The following is a 21,075-nucleotide window of genomic DNA, read 5'->3' on the forward strand; positions in this document are numbered from 1 at the left end:
AAGAACAAATGGAATCTTTTTTCTTCCTCCTAAAGAATTTTGCATTAAAGAAAAATTCATGAGCAAGGTGATCAGAATTCTTCCTTCCACCCATAGCTCCTGTAGAAAGGAAGTAAACAAACCACTCTCTTGAGTCCATTAGAACCAACTCTGCTATTAATTTTACTTCTAACATTCTCTTTTGGGGAGTGTGGGTGTGCAGATAAGATGGGTGGGGAGATAAGCCGCGCTGAGTCGTGTGTCCTGCAGATGTTCTCCCCACCCTGGCCTCAAAGCAGAGCCCCAGCCGAGTGGAGAAGGCCCAGGATGAGAGGGCAGCAACACTCAGAACTTCTCCCTGGATGACCTCTTCTATCCACAAGTTCCTCTAATAGGGCCGAGAGGAGCCAGACCAAGCCAAATAAGCCTTCAGTGCCCATATAGACAAAATGGTTTCAGGACAGTCACTGGAAAAGGCTCACACTGCCCTGGCACTGTGGGCCCAAGTAGACTACCTTCAAGCCATCTGGGTTAGTCTCAAAAGGTAAAACGAATGGAGAAAAATTTTCTATTTTCAAATTCTCCCTTCACTCTCACCCTTAAAGAGCATCTTTGCAGAGCCCTGAGTGGGAGGATGTTAGGAACTCTCCTGAGACCTCCAGTAGCTTGATGAGCTGGGAAGGAATGAGAAACCATTGTCCCATGGGGAGGGGTAGGAGGACAGGGTAGTGACAACAGTCAAATGTGCTCCAGGCTAGATGCAGTGAGTAAATGGACCAGCCCTAAGGATCTGTACTGTGAGTAGCACGCAGATAACAAGGGAAGGGAGGGGGATCTAACTACCCATCACGGAGAGAGAAAAGAACGAGGTGTGGCAGTGAGGGCCCTGGTCCAGGTACACCCTTTGCATGAGGCCGGAATCAAAATCTAGGCCTTAACTCTTTAGGGACCACACTGTATTACTCAAGAAGAGTACCTGGGTTTACAAAATGGGCATCAGTTTGAAGACACATCAGAGGCCCAAACTTCTGCAAGTGATACTAGTTTGACAATAGCAGACACAGACTTGAAAATGTAGTGCCCGGCACCAAATGCTTGTTAAATGAATATATAAATGAATGGACTCAAAATGAGGCTGGTTCAATCTGAAGTAATCAGATTAGCAGAGACAGAAACTGTGTGTAAGTGACAAGGGACAACCCAGAGCATACCACACCTCTCGCTGTGGCACAGAGAAAGGGAAGGTTAGGGGAGAAGCAAGGGAGATGGTGTTCTCAGCCTTCACATGTCAATGAGATGAACCCAGCTGGCTCCAAAGACACCCTGCCAAATGGTGCCAGGCTGCTCATCAGCAGGGCTGGTCTTTGTAACCAGAAGTATTCACGCAGCATCCCTGTTACCTACCATCCTAAGGGCAACAGAAATTTCTGTCTTCTTTTTCCTGCCACAAGCCGCTGCCTAACAGCTGGGTAGGAAGGAAAGCATCGAACTCGAATGCAGTTTTTGGAAGGAAGCCTCAGATCTCAGAGTATGGGGCTGGGACAAGTGTAGGAGGACAGGAGAATGGGTGTGAACTTAAAACCAGGTAAAGTGATGACCCTGGAAGGCCTGTCTCCTGGGGACCTGTTTGGAGCTTCAGAAGGGACTGAGGGCCAACTCTAAGCAGTGGTTTCCATCAGCCCCACAAAGCTCAGAGCCATTTCTGTGTCTTCACTGCACCCTCCTCCAAGCAGCCTCACCCCTCTGGCCTCCGTCCCTCTACTGTGGATTAGAACTCCGGCCTCCTCAGGGTATAAAGCCGGGCCTGGATCCAAATTTAATTTGTACAATGCATAGAAATACAGGCCTGTGACAAAGGAAACATGCCAAGGACAAGATGCTTTACTTGGCTCTTGGACTGACTGCCACCTGACTGCATCAATTTCTTTTCTTTCTGTTTTTTTGTTTTTGGCAACTAGCTGGTACAGGGATCGAACCCTGGACCTTGGTGTCATCAGCACCACACTCTAACCAACTGAGCTACCTGGCCAGCCCCTGACTGCATCCACTTATACATTTGTTTCCTCTGAGTCGTGAGGAAGACAGCCCACTTTCACTAGGGCAACGAGGAGTGTGGAAAAAGTCCTGCTAAAAAAACCCAGCTGCTTGCTAAAAAAACTTCTCCTTTACATTTCTTCAAACCCTCGGGCGGGATTATCTTTGTCTTCACTATAGCCTTAAAGAAGCAGCATTTAAGAAAGGAAATAAAAAGAAAAAGAGAACAGAGACCAAGGATGATTTTGTGAAGCAGATGAGAACCAACATGTCTGAGCAAAGAACCCCACTCCTGGACCCCAGGCATCGTGTCAGATGCTATTGGGGTAGGCAACATAAAAGGAAGCTACATGCTTTGCAAAGGACACAAGGACAGAAATGACAAAGGGAAAACCTGGAGCCATTCAGAGAAATAAAAGTACAAACCTGCAGCCTTCCGGGGTGGGGTGTACTTTGTTCTGTTAGCAGCTGTGGCATGGAATAGGGGAAGGCACAGGCCTGGGTGGTAGGGTCTAAGCGACGAGTCTCGATCTGAGCTCTGCCACCTCCTCGCCCGATGACCTTGGACTAGTAGTTCACTCCCTTGGAGTCTCAGTTTCCTCAGGGTAACACCTTTTACTTCCAGGATGTTTGCAAGGCAGTAGAGATAATACAGAAAGAAACTCCAGGAGAGCAGAACAAACTGTGTTGCCATTATTATTTATAACCACCATGATTATTTTACTGTTGTATTCTTTTATAGAATTTAGTTCTAAATGAAGAAAAAGCAACCAACAGATACAAAACCACTCAAGAATTCTGATCCCATTTTCCCCATACCTGGGAACTGTCCCTGAGAATTTCAGACTGACAAGGCTCTGCAAAGACAAAGCTGCCTCCCCTCCATCATTCACTAAGACATTCCTTCTCTAACCCCATCTCATCTTCCTAATTGGAATTTCACTGTGCTCATGAACAAGGTTAGAAGTCCCATTGTCTACCTTAAGCCCACTCAGCATTTACAATCTCAACAATGCACTTTCTGAAGAAGTAAAGGGGTTTGGGATCCTCTTAATTTAAAAATCAGAGAGGAGAGGGTGGGAAATAGGCTTTGGGGCTTAAAATCTAAAACAGAATGATGACAAGGAGGAGGAAGAGAGAGCTATAGACAGATGTATTTTCATTCAACAAATAACTGCCCCATCCTGAGATCACAGCCTTCTTTCGGTCATCAGCGTCACTGTTAGAATAAGCAAGGAGCCCAGCTCTTCCAGATGTGCACCTGCAGCTCCAGTGAGAAGCACCTGGTCTTCCTCTGCTCTACCCTTTCATCTCCAGTCTCTGGCCCAGATCCCTGCATGGCTGCAAGCAATGTGGGCATGAGTTGCACAACATCCACAGGAAGCAGAGATCCATTACCCGGGCTGGTGATGAGGTTTCTCCATCACTGAGAAGGCCTGTTAGTTTCACTTCATTCCTGGGCTTTAACCCTGCTGTATGAACTAACTTGTCCAAGTTTGCTGTTAGCTAAAACAGGGGTTTCAGACAAGGACACAGAGGTCATTAGGCCATCCTTGTTTCTGGAAAAATAACTCTGAAGAGAAAAGGAAGGCCTAGGTCAGTAATACTAGCTTCATAAATAGAGAGTGGCCCGCCATTGCTGACACATGTCACCTGCCGCAGGGAAAGGAGACCAGACATCTACTGAGCAGCAAGGGGGAAGATGGGGGACAGCTCTGCTGCTCAGCAAAGGCCAAGGGAAAAGAGTCCAATAGTCCATTCCTGCCTTTCCGCAAAAGAGCTATGTCATAGGCGAAGGTTTTAAATGGGTCACCAGAAAGCACACAGTTTCGGAAAGTCAGAAAATCTCAAGGCAGAGAGAGAGAGAGAGAGAGAGAAAGAGACAGAGAGAAAGAGAGAGACAGAGACAGAGAAAAGTTAGGAATTAAGAGTGCTGACTTGGCAGAACAAAGGACAAATGCTCTATTTACTCTTCCTTCTTATTTGCAAACAAGACAGACATAATCTTTGGACAAGAGGACAAGCGCATCCCAGGCTCCTGTCTCAGAGAAGACATCTAAGTTTTTAGATGGAAATGATGAAAGTCAAGCAAACTGAAGACGCAGAGAAGATAATGAAAAGAATGATACGGCAGACAGGAAAGACGCATGTTCTTCTGCAGATGTGAAATTGTTTGGAGGCCTCTAAAAGACAAAGTCTACAGTCCAGGCAAAGCCATTATCTGAATCTCTTTAAGCAGATATTACCTTTGTGATCAGAAAAGGCAAGCAAGGGGCTGGCCCGTGGCTCACTCGGGAGAGTGTGGTGCTGATAACACCAAGGCCACGGGTTCGGATCCTATATAGGGATGGCCGGTTTGCTCACTGGGTGAGCATGGTGCTGACAACACCAAGCCAAGGGTTAAGATCCCCTTACCAGTAATCTTTTAAAAAAAAAAGAAAGAAAGAAAAGGCAAGCAAGCTATTTTCTATCTGGAAAAAAAAAAAAACACATACACAGCTTACAAATGTAAAACGTACAGCTCTTACTGAAAGGCACATAATTTAATGGATATTATCTTTTTTGAAACAATCTGGAACAATAGGTAATTATAGCTAAGCTGCAATTGTCCACGGTAATGAAATGGGAAGAGCAAGCATAGATAATTCAATAAATATTTATTCAGTACTTCTTAAGTGCCTGGCATAGTGTAGGAAGTAGAATTTTTTAAAAACTATTAAACTTTGAAAGCAAAACTTACCACTATCAAGAATCACAAAATCCTGGAAATAATCCAAATACTCAACAGCAGGCAAATGATTTAAGCAAACAATGGTAAATTAATATGACCAGGGACTAGGGACATACCAACTCGACTCATTTGGCACATGGGCCTAATCATGTATGTACTCTGGTGACAAGTATGTACAATATACACAAGCACGTGGACAAAGATGAGAAGTCTAAAGTGATGTGGTTAAGCTTTCAGTTTGTTATTTTGGTTAAATTTTTTGTTTTTTCATCATTTCAATCTCTTTTTTTTTTTTTTTTTTTTTTTTAAGGTGACTGGTAAGGGGATCTTAACCCTTGGCTTGGTGTTGTCAGCACCACGCTCAGCCAGTGAGCCAACCAGTCATCCCTATATAGGATCCGAACCCGTGGCCTTGGTGTTATCAGCACCGCACTCTCCTGAGTGAGCCACGGGCCGGCTCCTATATGTTACGTTTTATTAGCACCACGCTCTAACCAACTGAGCTAACCGGCCGGCTGACAATGTTACGTTTTAAATATATAATTTTTAACCATCCAGGTTGGCCTCCATAGCTATGCTTTAATGAGTCAAGAACTTGAACCCAACAGTTTGACTCTAGAGCCCGATTCCCAATCATGCCATCGCAGTCCCCTCCACTTTCATTCTCTGACGTGGAAGCGACGCCACAGCCCAGCAATGTGCTGCAAGGGAGAGGGAAGCAAAAGATAAAAGTCATTGTTCAAAATCCATATACATGAAGCACTAGCTATATGGACACAAACAACCTGGTTATTTGTATTCCCTCCTGTTCCGACAGCCCAATAGAAGGAAGTTTACAGACAATCAACGGGAAACTCTACAGGCTGACCTTTTGGAGACTTTAGTAAAGCAGGGGTGCTGTTTCATGCATCCACACTGCTGTGAGGTTAAAACCAGGGGGATGTCAGGTGGGCAAGCACTTACTCAACCCCAGGCACACACGGACTTACAGTAAAGGTTCATTTGTTCATGAAATTAAGAAAAGGAGAGAATTTGGGATGCCAACTTTGGGTTCTGCTCTGCCTGTTTGAAAGGGCTGGATGGTGTCAAATCTACTCAAGGGGAGGGGGTGGTGAGGAAGGCAGGAGACCAGATCATGAGAAACCAGGAATGTTTGTAGAGTCAGGACTAAGAGAAAGAAGAAAAAAATGTAAAGAAGAGGAGAAACGTACATGAAAAAACAAGAAGGGAAATGACTAAGACAAGCAATAAAAGCAAACATAAGAATATATATTTCTGCCCTTTGGTCTTGGTTGCAGAAGCGAGATGACAAAAGGAATGTCATCGTTTGGATTTCAGACGTCTACTTTGTGCCTCTGCTGTGGCTCTCAGCCTACCACCTTCAGGAGTCGACCTGTGGCAAATGTGGCTACCCTGCCAAGCATAAGAAAAAGTGTAACTGGAGCACCGAGGCTAAGAGACAAAACACCACCAGGACTAGACAAATGAGGCACCTAAAAATGGTAGAATTCAGATGTGGATCCATGAAGGCACAGCACCTAAATCCACGAGGGCAGCTGCTGCAGCAGCCAGTTCATCTTAAGGATTTCAAGGATTAGTTGTGCAATAAATGTTCTGTTTTTTAAATTTTTTTTAATTATAAAAAGAATCTATGTCTGAAATGTCCCAGAGAAAAGAGAGATGTTATGTGACAGGCACAACATGACAGACTGATATCAAAGGGACAAAAAAGAACAAAGACCACCTCGGAGCAGCAGGGGGCAGAACCACTGAAGAGCAGGGAAGGCCTTGGGGTGCACCCTGGTTCCAGGGCACCTCCCCGGCAAGGGAGGGGAAGCTGGAAAGCAGAGGCCTAACAAGGGAAGTGAAACCCTATGCAGACAGGACAAGAGGAAGAGAGCAGCTGATGGACGAAGCACTAGGCAGAGCTCCAGGGCATAAACAGAGCATTCTAGAAAGGGGACGGCTATAATGCTGAACTCAGAAGGCAATTTATAGAACCAAGGCAATGAAAATACAAAATTCAGGTGGAGAAAGTGGGAGGCAGAAAGGAAGCACTAGAAAAGGAGAACATGACAAAGAATCACATATTTTGGAGGAAAATTTCTTTTTAATTGTTTAATGTAATAATTATGAATAAGGTAGAATTCTACAAAAAAAAAAAATGAATGTTGACTTGGGAAATAATACCTCCCTATCTATGAACACATCACTAAGTGATGGTCCCCTTGTCCTACTCTTCAGGAGAAGCGTGGGAAATAGAAAGCCAACTACTCTTGGAAGCAGAGTTGGTCTACAGCATGGTGTGTCCAAGGAGCGAGGCACTGAACATCTCTGAGACTTGCAGCTGAACTCTGTGATACGGGCCAGTCCTCTGCAGTGTGGAGGCAAGGCAGACATGGAATGGGATCACTCACATGAAAGTACTCTGGAAATGCAAGTCACTACAAAAAGATGGTCATCAGTAAGTATTTAAAATATAACAGGTAGCCTTTTTGGTATCCAGATAATAGCAGCACAATGTAAGAAGATTTTTTTAAAAATTATTTTTTAAAACAAGAATCAGGCTAGCCTGAAATTAACACCTACCAAAATGGACTTGGCAGTAGCAGAATGACAATGGGGTGTTCACACAGTCTACCCAGGAATGCAAAAAATGTGAGCATTATTACGGGGAATTTCAGAAATCAAAAGGCTAAAATAACAAAGCATTTGGAAAAAGTACCTTGTGAAAGTAGCAATTTGCAACCAGGGACAAAGGGAATAAGAGTCTGAAATAGGGCAATATCATTTAAAAAATCTCTTAAAATATGTATTAATAATTGCCTGTGCACTGTTCCTCTTCTCTTAACAACCCTATCTATACTACTGAATGTTAGAGTGGATCTAGTCCCCAGACAAGACATACTTGGTACAGATGGGTCAAACACAGATCTTTAAAACCAGAAGGGGCAGACCCCAGAGACTCCATCTCCCATTATAAATTCACCAAGTGGCCTTCTGGGACAAATCAGTACCACATGAGTTTGAAACAGTGAGACGGATTCCCAGGCCCAAGCACCAAAGTGCTACAATTCTGGATGAGTGGCCCATACTGCTTCCATAACATGGCTGTGGTGCTGGTGGCCTTACATCTCAAGGGTGAAAGCCAAATACCCCTGAGAATGGAAGCCATGACTCTAGGGATGTAAGGGTCCTGTCTCAAAAGCACTACTTTAAAGGTAAACAAGATTTTTTCCAGCTGGGCTAGAAAACCACCCATTCTTCCTGCTGAAAATAACTAAAAATGCTAAATAAAATGTGTGTGTGTGTGTGTGTGTGTGTGTGTGTGTGTGGATAAACTAATATATACTGTATATTAGCTTAAATTTTTTCTTAAAAGTGTAGACAACATGGCAAGATAATAAGAAACACTCAGGCCAAAATGTAAGAGGAGGTAGAAACCCAGAGAGGCAAGTATATGCTGAAGGTTTATCCTGAGGGAATTTGCAGAACCAGCAAACCTGAGCTTCAGTTTTCAAAGCTTCAAAGGTCACAGGGGCACAGTCCAGAGCCCAGCCAAGATGGGAAATCTAAGGAGATCTCACCCCCAGTGAAGTTCCCAGGGTCTTCCAAAGCATACCCCCTCAGGGTAAAAGTGAACAAGAAATAAACCTCCTCTACCTCCCACTTTCCCCAAGAACTACCTGCAAGAAAAATCAACTGTCTTGATCCTTGTCACTGAGCAGTTGGAGAAACCAAAAAACTAACCCTAAGAAGTTGTAATTGCAAGACAGCCCTCACACAGATTTGTAGTCCAAATTCCCACTACCTGGGCGATCAGAAAACACTCGATGCTCTATACTGCTGATGGGAAGAAGTGCAAATTAGTACAACCACATTGGAAGAGAATTTTGCATAAACTAGAAGAGTTAGATGTGCCAACAATTCCACTCCTAGGGTATACTCTGGAGAGACCCTTGTTCACATGTGCCAGGAGCCGTGTAAAGAATGTTCACCACAGTGTTGTTCCTAAGAACAACAAAACAGAGGCAGCCCAAGGCTTCTTGGCAACAGAAAGGATAAATACACTGTGGCACGTTCATACAGTGGAAAGCTCTACAGCAGTGAAAATGAGCGAGGCTGAGGCATCCATGTGAATGAATTGCAAACGTAATGCTAAGCGAATCACGGGAATCCGCAGTGTGATTCCATGTCTAGGACGTTCAAAAATAGGCAAAACTAAATAAGTTATTTAGAGATTGGTCATAGGTGGGAAAACTATGAAGAAAACCAAGAGAAAGATTATCCCAAAAGTTAAAATAAGCGTGGGATTAAGAGACTTCAACTGGGGAGGGCACGTGGGGGCTCACACGGTCCTAAACTCCTATTCCTTAGCCTGGAGGATGGGAACACAGATGTTCACTTTATTACTTTGTTTTAATGTACATAAACATTTTAAATATGTCTTCTGTAAGTTTGATAGATTTTGCAATAAACAAATGGCAACAAAAAAGAAACGCTGGAATGCTACACAGCTGTTAAAGAGTACAGCACTCTTATCTGTGCTGATACAGGAAGATCTCCAAAATACATTGATAAATGAAAAGGGCATGGAGCAAAGAGAAGATATAGGAGGAAAGAGGGTGTGGAAAATACAATACACACACACATTTTTTTTTGTGGCTGGCTGGCACCAAAAGTATATGCCACATATACTTCTACTTTAAATGGACACATCATCTCTAAAAGGATAGACAAGATAATTTAGCCAGTGGTGGACTCTAGAGAAGGGAACTAGGTTACTGGGAAGAAAAAACAAAAGGAGACATACGTTTAAATGTTTGCAACAAGTTCAAGTACAGCTGAGCCTTGAACAAGACAGATTAGAACTGCACAGGTCGATTTACACACAGATTCTTTTCTTTTTCCTTTTTTTTAGTTAAACAAGTTGGGTTTATTACTCAACGCAGTGAGGGAGATGCATACCATGGGGGAACTTTGGGGTGTCTCGGCAAAAGGGTGTTAGGAAGAAACTATTACAGGATTTGAGCTTTGGTTGGGTGATTTGGGGGCTGGGCTAAGGAACGAGGATTTGGTTCTAGTTTGGATGCCGTCAGATGGCAGGGGATATTCTACGACTGGGCTCACTGCACGTGGCAGAGTGATCTTGCTTTTTGTGTCTGTGCTTAGACAAAATTAGGAAGAGGCTTTGTTTTATCTGTTATCATGATCTCATGGTAACTTGTGTGGGGTTGGTGTCCTGTGAGATTGTTCATGTCCCACAGGAGAATAATATGGCCTGGCTATGAGCATCAGACCAGACTGTAATAACATGTCAAAAGGCTATTTGCTTAGGGCCGGCCCATGCCTCACTTTGGAGAGTGTGGTGCTGACAACACTAAGTCAAAGGTTAAGATCTTGTTGGAAAAATGGAACGATTTGGTCAGGCTCCCCTCGCCTCAGAGCCAATTCAGGGTCATTTGGTAAACATTGTATGGGTGGAGTGAGTAGCCCGCACAGTCGCTTTGGCTGGTGTTTTACCGCCTCGGGCGCCCGCCCTGCACAACCATGTTTTTCCCAGACCTGCAGCTTCCAAGGACCGTGTGACTGGTTGCCTAGCTTATACCTGCGTGGAGGGGTCTGGTGACCCGGCCTGGTGTATGAAGAGTTTATGACCCAGTCTGTGAATGGGCTATGAGGGGTCAGGGAGCTCCAGACCCAGCCCTAGCTCAACCATCAGCCCAGTCGGTGCAGGATTACCAGGAGGTAAAAGAGCCACAACAACTAGCATGGTTGCCAAGCTTTACAGTTGGCGTCAGGAACAGTATTAAGAGCTGGACAATTGGCGCTGTGAGCAGGATTTGAAACATTAGCCTTGCAGTAGCCAGACAGATCCCCTTACTGGTCATCTTTAAAAAAAAAAAAAAAAAAAAAAGCTGTTTGCTTTTTTTCTCAGCAGCAACAAACCCAGGGGTTTCACCTTCAAGAGGGGATTGGTGGCTATGGCAGGACCCTGCAGAAATAGTGAATGAAGCCCAGACAACCAGCTAGGGCCTCAGGCCCTACTCTCACCACTACCATCCTGCAGAACTCAGGCCACTTGGACCCACAGCTCTCCTGGCCCCAAGAATGAATGTTTGCCTCTTTTTGCTGGAAGGGGAGGGCGTAGGGAGGGGCAGCACTAGGGGAGGTCTGGCCTGCCTGGACTAGGCCTCCATGCAGAAGGGCAGCATTGAGAGGGCAGGGGGTGCGCAGCTGCTCTGGCCAACACCTGCCGCCTGTCAGCCTGGCTCGACCCTCACCCTCCAGCATGAGTGCTGCCATTGGCGATCTCTGTTGTTGTAGCTCTTGCCAAGGGTCAGTGTCATCGAGATGAATCCTGAAGCTATTTGGCTGTTAGTGGTTAAGTTTGGGGGAAGTCAAAAGTTACACACACATTTTTCGACTGCATGGTGGGTTAGTTCCCTCAACCTGCACACTGTCCAAGGGTCAGCTGTACTACTCAGCTAAAATAAATAACTTCTTATTTTTAGGTTAAACACTAACCCTTGGGGTTGCCACTTGGTAACCTGTTATAAGTCTATTAAGTTCAAGGGTAGGGTCTCTGAGACAATCACCTGAGTCACATCCAGGCTTCCTTAGCCTCATCAGTAACTGTGTCACCAGACCTCAGCTCTCAGTGTAGCAGGTGCTCCATACTCTCAAATGATTTCACTGGGAGGGTAGAGCTCCAGCCCACCCAAGCCCAGAGTCCCACAAAGATGCCTTGGCTGGACTCTTGGGCTTATTCTGCCAAACTGGCTGGTCTGGGACAGAAATCTCAAACAGGCAGTAGCTGCAATGTCCTTCTGGGGCCATAAATCTGCTAGGAATGTCTGCATTTGCCCTTTGCCCCAGGAATGCCCTTAATCTGGCCTTTGGGGGGAAAACCTCTTTAATGTGTGTTCACTCCAGCTGGAGAAGTGAGCCATTAGGGGAAAAAAAACAGACTCAGAGCTGTAAAAACAACAAAGAGGCCAGGTACAGGACTAGACGTAGACCTGTTCTTAAAAGGTAAAGCATACCACCCCTCCTCCTGTGACTTGAGCCTCAACGTCCTTCCCCTCTTGGCAGCAGATGCCCAACCTGTCTTTTCTGCTGACCAAAACCCCATTCCAAAGTCCCAGCACAAGAACCATGAAAATCAAGTAGAAACAGAAATGAGGATTATAAATTCATATTTTCCCCTGCACCAATAAATTCATATTTTGAGTATGCTAGGGGAATCTCTCTCTCCAAAACGTCTCCCTCACCAGGCGCCTAAAAAATGCAACAGAAACCTAAACCTCTCAATTCTAACACCTACAGATACATTGTTTTGCTCAGTGTAAATTTATTTTTCAGCCGGCAGTTTCAGCCTCCACCGATCTTGCCCTGGAAGCAAAGGGAAAGCTGCAAAAAACCAGAAGGACTTTTTCTCCTGATTAGCTCGTCCATGGACCTCAGCCCTTCCAGCTGAGCCTTACCAAGCAGCAGGAGGCTCACCACACAGATGATATGATATTGTCTCATCCAGAAACTGTTATATCGGGAGAAAAAGGATCACACTTACAGGTAAGAATTGGAGAAAATCAGTTCGAGAATCTTCAGACTCTACCAGACCTCTCTCTTCCCTGGGCAACATTTTCTCCACATGAGTTCTCAGGCCTAATTTCCCTGGTATCATGCTAACCCAATTTTCTTAAGAAATTTTGAGTTGGGCTTAATAGGCCATATCCAAAAATGATACCCCATCCCAATCCCCTATTTCTCTTTGCCTCTGAACTTTTGTCCTGACATTAGGTCCTGGGGTCAGCTACCTTTAGCTCTATGATTTGGGTCGCTTTCCCAGCTCTACATTTCAAGATGGAGACAGAGTTGCAAATTGGAGCTCTCCAATTCCTCCCTCTACTTCACCCCATGACAACTTTCCTTCTGTGACACTGTGTGTTTGCTTCTTCCTTCCCATTGCAACCACTTGCCTAGTCCATGCTGGCATCATTGCAGAATGTCTGAACTACATTCTGTCCTGAGCTAGTCCCCCACCCTGACCTCCTGACTCTCCCCATACCCATCAGCCTGCCCACTGCTTCCAGAAGATTTTTTAAAACACCATTCACCTCTGGGTAGTCCCTAGCTCAAGCATCTCCATGGCTTCTTCTTGTTTCAAATCCCAACACCCAGCTGGAATTCACAGAATGACCCTCCTACCCGAGGGCACTCAAGCTACCCCCAGCAGTGGCCACTCTTGCAGCAGCGCTTCCTGAGCCCTGGCCCCATGGGGCAGCAGCAGGCACAGCCGGCACAAAACTCCCCATCGTGCAGCTGCCACTGCCTTCCTCTGTGCCAGCGAGGCTGGGGCACCACCATCTGCCCAGGCCGCTGCCTGGGTGCCCTCCTATCAACCCAGATATGACAACATGTTCAAGGGCCATTTCTTCCAAGAAGTCTTTCCTGAGTAATCCTGCCCACATGATACAGTGCCCTCACCTGCAGGTCCATGGACTCGTATATTCTACTCTCCACAATGAGTTCCCTTCTAACTCCACTGGTCCCATTAACACAGCCATCATTATGATGTGTCCAGTAGGTGCCAGGCACAATATGATGTCACTTTACATGCATTATTTCCTTTGATCTCCCCAACAGCTACATGAGGAAGGTCTCATTGCCGCCCCCCTTTTTTGTTGTTGTTTTTACTTTTTCCCACAATTGTTGGATAGCTAACCATTGCCCCTATTTTATAGATGAAGAAACCAAGGCTCAAATAGGCTAAGGAACTTGCCAGAGGGGACAGGGCTGGTCAGGGGCTAAGCCCAAACTCCACCCTATCTGCCTGGCTCCAGAGCCATGCTCTCAACCACCACTGCACCATTTGCCAGGTAATTCCCTGCATGTACATATGCATCTGGCATCTTACCTGGCACAGGAATGGTACTCAATAAACCATAATTATTACTGCTCCGTATTAACTAGTCACTACTTGAGCAAGCATGTATTTTTGCCCCAGCACATGCATTCCTTCTCTCCCCAACTGCAGGATAAGCAACCTAGGGCAAGTAGCCTTACAGCAACCAGTAAAGAGCTGTGCATACCACACTATTCGCTGGAGCTGGGATCACTCTGCTCTCCTGTCTACGAGCATCAGAACTTAAGACTCTTCAGTTTTGGGGTTCCAGGACGTACACCAACAGCACCATCAACTTTCCTGGTTCTGAGGCCTTCAGGCTTGGATTGAGCTATGCTACTGGCATCCAGTTTGCTGAGGGCTTATCACAGGATTCCTCAGCTTTCACAGTCACTTCTGGAGGTCAGAAGTTCAAAATGAGTCTCACTGGGCTAAAATCAAGTGGCAGCATAGCTGGTTCCTTCTAGAGCCTCTGAGGGGAAAGTATTTCCTTACCCTTTTCAGCTTCTAGAGGATTCCTGCATTCCTTGGCTCATGATCCCTTCCTCACATCCACTCCAACTTCTTGGTTCTATCATTACATCTCCTTCTACTACTATCACTGATCATCTGCCTCCTTATAATAGGGACCTTTGTGATTATATCAGATCCAACCAGATAATCCAGGATAATCTCCATATTTCAAGATCCTTAATCACATCAGCAAAGTCCCATTACCATGATAAACTGAAAAATCTGCTGACCAGATCAGCTAAATTGTAGTGCCTTAGGAAATCTGGGAAAAGTCAGCAGTCACATCCATATGTCCTGGAAAATGTTATTATAAGACCATTTTAACTTAAAAAGCCAGACATGAAGGCACCAAAAGTAATAAAACAACCTAGAATCCCTCCTGTAACCCTTACTCTAGATTCCTGCATGAAGGATGTAAACTAGTAACAATCCAAAATCTATATATGTGTTCCAGCCAACAGAAAAACTGATGTCATGGTTGGGGAGCTGTCCTCTTCTCTCTCTCCTTTGATTCTCCCCCTCCATGTGATTATAAAATGCTGAGCTCTGCTGGCCCCCTTCAGAGTGCATTTCTCAGGGCAATCTGACCTATGTATTTCCTGGCTGCAGTCATCACATTGGCTCAACAAACTCCATACTTATTAAAAAATAAATAAGAGCTATGCACACCACAGATGCACAGAAAATGGCTGAGGAAAGAACAATTTCTTGGAATACTGCACAGTAATAACTTTTTTTAAACATTTGGTCAACTGAGGAAACTCAGGATAAGATGATGGGGGATTTATTCTGCCAGATAATGAAATTGCCATTTACGAATATCAGAAGTAAAAAAGGATGGGAAGAGGGCTCAGGTCAGCAACAACACAAACTGCCGTTTCGCAACCAGCTGGAATTGGCCAGTCAAAAGTCAGGAAGAGACTGGCCGGTTAGCTCAGTTGGTTAGAGCATGTTGCTGACAACACCAGGGTCCAGGGTTTGATACCTGTGCCAGCATAACTGAAACAGCTGTCTCAGGTAACACAGCAGGGAGGAAAGCCCCGCCCCTTCTGAGGAGGTAGACTTCCAGTTGGCCACAAGCCCATGTGACAACAAATGGTGCTTGTGACAGAAGCTGCAAACACCCGTCAAGTGATCAACTTCAGAAGGAAAGAGGAAGGGTTTCAGGTTGGTCTTTTCAGCCCTGTGCACTGTGACTTCATATTCTAATACCTCGGGATTCTGAGACCCCAGGTCAGGAATCGGGATTGCTGCTTTCAGAGCTTGGTTCTGCTTCTTCCTAGTGAAGCTGAGGGAGTCACTGAATCCCTCTGAACCTCAGGTCTGTCATCCACAAATGGCAAAACTGCAACCTTTGCCTGTCCAAATAAGAACTGTGCAACAAAACAAAGATACTATTAAGTGCTACATGCAAATGAGGAATATTATCAACAGCAAAAGCAACAGAACATCAGCAGTCAGATCCATGTGGGGTCCTGGGGTACACTAGTTGGGATTAGACCCTAATATTTGTTGAAACCCTGATGGCTGATGGGTGGGGGAGAGACAGTCATTGTTAAGTTATGGCAGTTGTTCTATTTTTCTTGAGGTAAAGGTTGAATTCCCCTTTGTGGGCATAACTTTTTTTTTCTGTATTATAATTCCATTCTGCTATCTCCATGCATCCAGTAAAATTTTGTGAAATACCTGGCAACATATTTTAAAGCTGCACTTTGAGAAATTATGAGATAGGTTTGTTTGCATGTTTAAAGCAAAATGTTATGAGGAGAGAGGCAACAACCCTGGGGCAGGGAGAGAACGCCCGGAAGAGAACAGCAGTGGACAGCTGACCAAAGAAATAAGCCACCCAGACAGACTTCATTCATTTAACAGGTATTTTTGAGCCATTACTATGTTCTAGGCTTGGTGGAACACACAAGTATCCCTTGGGTATTTCTTGGTGAGGGGAACTTGGTAAAAGCCAGCCTTCCTGTATGAAGGGAGCTTGACTAATTGTTATTTAGGGATAAAACCGACAAGTTATCCCCAAAGATGGAAGAGGTCAGGGCTATCTAAGACTCAAAGATCAAATAATTTCAGTTGAAGGTTTTGCTCCGCAGGGCATTGATGTTTGGTGTTCATCCCACTGCCTTCTGGCCCCCAGGGGTTCTGAGAATGAGCTGTTAATCTTATCAAACATCCCTTGTACATAATGAGTTGCTTACCTCTCGCTTTTAAGATTCATTGTCTTTGGACAGTTTAATTATGATATGTATGTCTAGATGTGCACCTCTTTGAGTTATTCCTCTTAGTTGGGATTCATTCAGCTTCTTGGATATGTAGGCTATTGTTTTTCATAAAACTTGGGAAGTTTCCAGCCATTGTTTCTTCAAATATTCTTTACGGCCCTTCCTTTCTCTCCTTCTACGACTCCCATTGTGTATGTGTTGATTGGCCTGACAGTGTTCCACGGGCCTCTGAGGCTCTGTTCATTTTCCTTCATTATTTTTTCTTTCTGATCCTCAGGCTGGATAATCTCAATTTACCTATCTCCAGGTTTGTTGATCCTTTCTCCTACCTGCCCAAGCCTGCTGCTGAACCTTTCCAGCAAATTCTTCATTTCAGTTGTTGCAATTTTCAGTGACAGAATTTCTATTTGGTTCTTTTTTTGTCATTTCTATTACTTATTGATAATCTCTATCTGGTGAGACATTGCTCTCATATGCCTTTAGCTCTTTAGACATATTTTTAAAAGCTGATTTAAAATCTTTGTCTCTGGGCTGGCCAGTTAGCTCCTTGGTTAGATTGCCGTGTTACAATGCTAAAGTCAATGGTTTGGACACCCTTACCAGTCAGCCACCAAAAAAATAAAGTCTTTGCCTCTCACAGGCATCCAAAATTCAAAAAAATTAAAATAAAGTCTTTGTCTCAGGCACAGTTTCTATTGACTGCTTCTTCTTTTACTGTGTATGAGCTATACCTTCTTGTTTCTTTGCATGCCTTAATTTTTTGTTGAAAACAAGAATACTTTTTTCAGTCTTTTTTCTTGTATAAACATGTCTTGGATTATTGCAAACCTTTGATTAATTTCCAGAGTTCTGAAAAAATTGGTTTTGACAATTGTGCCAGTTTTCTCATTACTTTTATGGAAAAGCAGCTTTTAAAAAATCCTTACTCTACCATTTCCTAGGAATCTATATTTCATATAGCATTTAGAAAGAGGTTTTCATCCCCCAAAACAATTTTTTGAAAAAGAGGGCTGATAGAGTTTGGATGTGTTGTCCCCCCAAAACTCATGCAGAATTCTGATCCCCAATGTGACAGTGTTGGAAGCTGTTTGAGTCATGGGGGCAGATCCCTCATGAATGCATTAATGCTCTCCCTGGGGGGAAGAGAGGTAGTGAGTGAGTTCTTGCTCAGTTATTTCCCGTAATAGCTGGCTGTTTAAAAGACCCTGGCACCTCCTCTCTCTCTCTCTCTCTTGCTTCCTTGCCATGTGATCTGCTTGTACCTGCTGGCTGCCTGCTGCTTTCCGCCATGAGTAGAAGCAGCCTAAGGCCCATGCCAGATGCAGCTGTCCCAGAATAGCAAGCCAAATAAACCTCTGTTCTTTATAAATTACCCAGTCTCAGGTACTCTATTATAGTAACACAAAAACATACTAATACAGAAAATTGGTACCAGAGAAGTATAGAGAGCACTAGCATTTATAAAGCAAATGTATTTCACAGGGCCTATTTTCCAAAGCCCTGTAGTCTCAGGTTTATCCTAACCTTTTGGAATTACATATAGAAATGTTAACCTTGCAAAAGATAGGAAACTTTCCTCGGGCTAAAGTCTTTGTAACACAGCAAAGTTGCTGGCTCAAGGACAGACAAGTTACTTGATTGATATGTAAAATACTGGGGAAATGGCTGTAGGGAAAAACAGTGTTTGCTAAGATCAAGCTTTTTTTGTTGGATTGACTTAACCTTTTGCAAACTGCATTATGGAATGTCACTTTGCTTGTTTCACTGAAGTTACCAGCCTCTATTGTTAAACAATACTTAGCAATAACCCCACCTATGTTCTTTTTCTGTAACTTCCTGGTCTGGAGAATAAATGTGGGGAAAGAACCCCAGTTTGTGGTTAATTTCCAAAGGAAGGAATGCCTCTCTCTTGAGGGTTCCAGGAAATTAACCCCTTTGGTGTCACTCACTGCTTGGAAGAAATGGACTTTGAGTAATCCTTTTTGTAGCTCTGTCACCCAGGGGAAGAGAGGTAACAAATCCATGTGAGGCAAAGCAACAGAGAAGTGGGGTGTTACTTATAACAGATACTTGAAAATGTGGAAGCAGCTTTGGAACTGGGTGTTAGGCAAAGGTTGGAGGAGTTTGAAGGACTCAGAAGAAGACAAAAAGATGAAGGAAAGTTTGGAATGTCTTGGAGACTGGTTACATAGTGGTGAGCAGAATGCTGATAGAAATATGGACCGTAAAGACCATTCTAAGGAGATTTCAGATAGAAATAAGAAAATGGGGCAAAGATCACCCTTGTTGTGAACTGGCAAGGAACTTGGCTGCATCGTGTCCATGCCCTAGGAATTTGTGGAAGTTGGAACTTAGGAGCTGTGAACTAGAGTACTTGGTGGAAGAAATTTCTAAGCAGCAAAGCATTAAGGAAGCTGCATGGCTACTTGCAACAGCCTACGCTGAGTTATGGTAGCAAAGGCATGACATAAAGCCAGAATTTTTTTTTTTTTTAAAGATGATCGGTAAGGGGATCTTAACCCTTGACTTGGTGTTGTCAGCCCCACGCTCTCCCAAGTGAGCCACAGGCCATCCCTATATAGGGATCCAAACCCGTGGCCTTGGTGTTATCAGCACCACTCTCTCCCAAGTGAGCCACAGGCCAGCCTTAAAGCCAGAATTTAAAAGGGAAGCAGAGGGGCCGGCCCGTGGCTCACTCGGGAGAGTGTGGTGCTGATAACACCAAGGCCCCGGGTTCGGATCCCATATACGGATGGCCAGTTCGCTCACTGGCTGAGCGTGGTGCTCACAACACCAATTCAAGGGTTAAGATCCCCTTACCGGTCATCTTTTAAAAAAATTAAAAATAAAAATAAATAAATAAAAGGGAAGCAGAGTGTAAAAATTTAGAAAATTTGCATCCTGGCCATGTGGTAGAGAAGCAGAGAGCAAGCAATGGTGCAGCCCAGTGAACATTAGCTAAGAAGATTAGTACAAAGAAAGGGATTATCATGAAAGGGGGTAAAGGGCCCTGAAAGATTGCAGAAGGCTCTGGGGCCAACCCTTCCATTTCAGGCCCAAAGACCTAGGGATACAAAATGGTCTTGGGGAACAGGCCTGAGGGGCCCTCCACAGGCTCACTGCTCAGGGCCACCTGGAGAAGCTGCTTCCAGCACCAGCGCCCCAGCTGCACTGGCTGCTCCAGCTGTGGCTAAGTTGGTCCCAGGTGTGGCCAGACCTGCAGCTCTGGAAGATACAAGCCAGAAGCCTTGGCAACGTCCATATGGTGTTGTCTTTAGGCTCACAGAATGCCAGAGCTGTAGAGGCTTAGGAGCCTCCACCCAATTTCAAAGGATGTATGAAAAAGTCTGGGAGCCTGGAAAGAGATTTGTCGCAGGGGCAGAGTCACCACAGACAACCTTCACTAGAGCAATGCTGAGCAGAAATGTGGGGTCAGAGCTGCAGCAGAGAAACCTCATCAGCGCCATGTCTAGTGGAGCCATGAGAGCGGGACCACCATGGAGACCCCAGACCTGTGGAGTTACCAGAGTGCAATGCCAGCCTGAGAGAGCTAAAGCATCACCTGAGACCAGGAAAGCCACAGAAGTGGAGCTGCCTGAGGACTTGAGGACCCAACCCCCACACCGATGTGCAGAGGACGTTGAACATGGAGTCAAGTTACATGATTCACCAGCTTTAAGATTCAATGCATGTCCTGCTGGGTTTCGGACTTGTCTGGGACCTGTTACCCCTTTCTTTTGGCCTATTTCTCCCTTTTGGAATGGGACTATGCACCCTATGTTTGTCCCACTGTTGTATCTTAGAAGTAGATAACTTGTTTTGAACTTCACAGATGGGACTTTGAACTTTGGACTTTTGAGTTGAAACAAGATTTGGGGGATAAAATGAATGTATTTTGTATGTGAGAGTAACGTGAGGTTTGGGGATCCAGGAGTGGAATGACAGAGTTTGGATGTGTTGGTTGTCCCCCCAAAACTCATGTGGAAATCTGATTCCCAATGTGACAGTATTGGAAGCTGCTTGAGTCATGGGGGCAGATCCCTCATGAATGGATTAATGCTCTCCCTACATGGGGGGAGTAATCAATGAGATCTTGCTCTGTTATTTCCTGCAAGAGCTGGTTGTTTAAAAGACCCTGGCACCTCCCCTCTCTCTTTCTCTCTTGCTTCCTCTCACCATGTGATCTGCTTGTACCCACTGGCTGCCTGCTGCTTTCCGCCATGAGTAGAAGCAGCCTGAGGCCCGTGACAGATACAGCTGTCCCATAATCGTAAGCCAAAAACACCTGTTCTTTATTTTTTTTTTTAAAGATGACCAGTAAGGGGATCTTAACCCTTGGCTTGGTGTTGTCATTGCCACGCTCAGCAAGTGAGCTAAACGGCCATCCCTATATAGGATCCAAACCCGTGGCCTTGGTGTTATCAGCACCACACTCTCCCAAGTGAGCCACAGGCCAGCCCCACACCTCTGTTCTTTATAAATTACCCAGTCTCAGGTATTTCTATTATAGCAGCACAAATGGACTAATACAAGGTGTAAAAGAACAGAACTCTGATAGTTAAGTATCCTGTACTCAATTTTAAGCCCCAGGTAGTACTGTGAATTGCACCTTTGTCTATTTAAAAAAAAAGGTTCATTATTTAAAATCAAAACATACTGTAAAGGCTGGCTGGTTAGCTCAC

The 21,075-nt window shown here is 44.7% G+C and overlaps 1 protein-coding gene and 1 pseudogene across 5 annotated transcripts in view; one reads left to right on the forward strand and one right to left on the reverse strand.

The window, feature by feature from the left end:
- The window catches only part of PC (pyruvate carboxylase), a 111,916-nt gene that overhangs the window by 76,716 nt on the left and 14,125 nt on the right, over positions 1 to 21,075 (reverse strand). The window lies entirely within an intron of this gene.
- Positions 6,050 to 6,326, forward strand: LOC134377207 (large ribosomal subunit protein eL37-like; annotated as a pseudogene).

This window comes from Cynocephalus volans, chromosome 4 (assembly GCF_027409185.1).
Source record: "Cynocephalus volans isolate mCynVol1 chromosome 4, mCynVol1.pri, whole genome shotgun sequence".
Taxonomy (NCBI): Eukaryota; Metazoa; Chordata; class Mammalia; order Dermoptera; family Cynocephalidae; genus Cynocephalus; species Cynocephalus volans.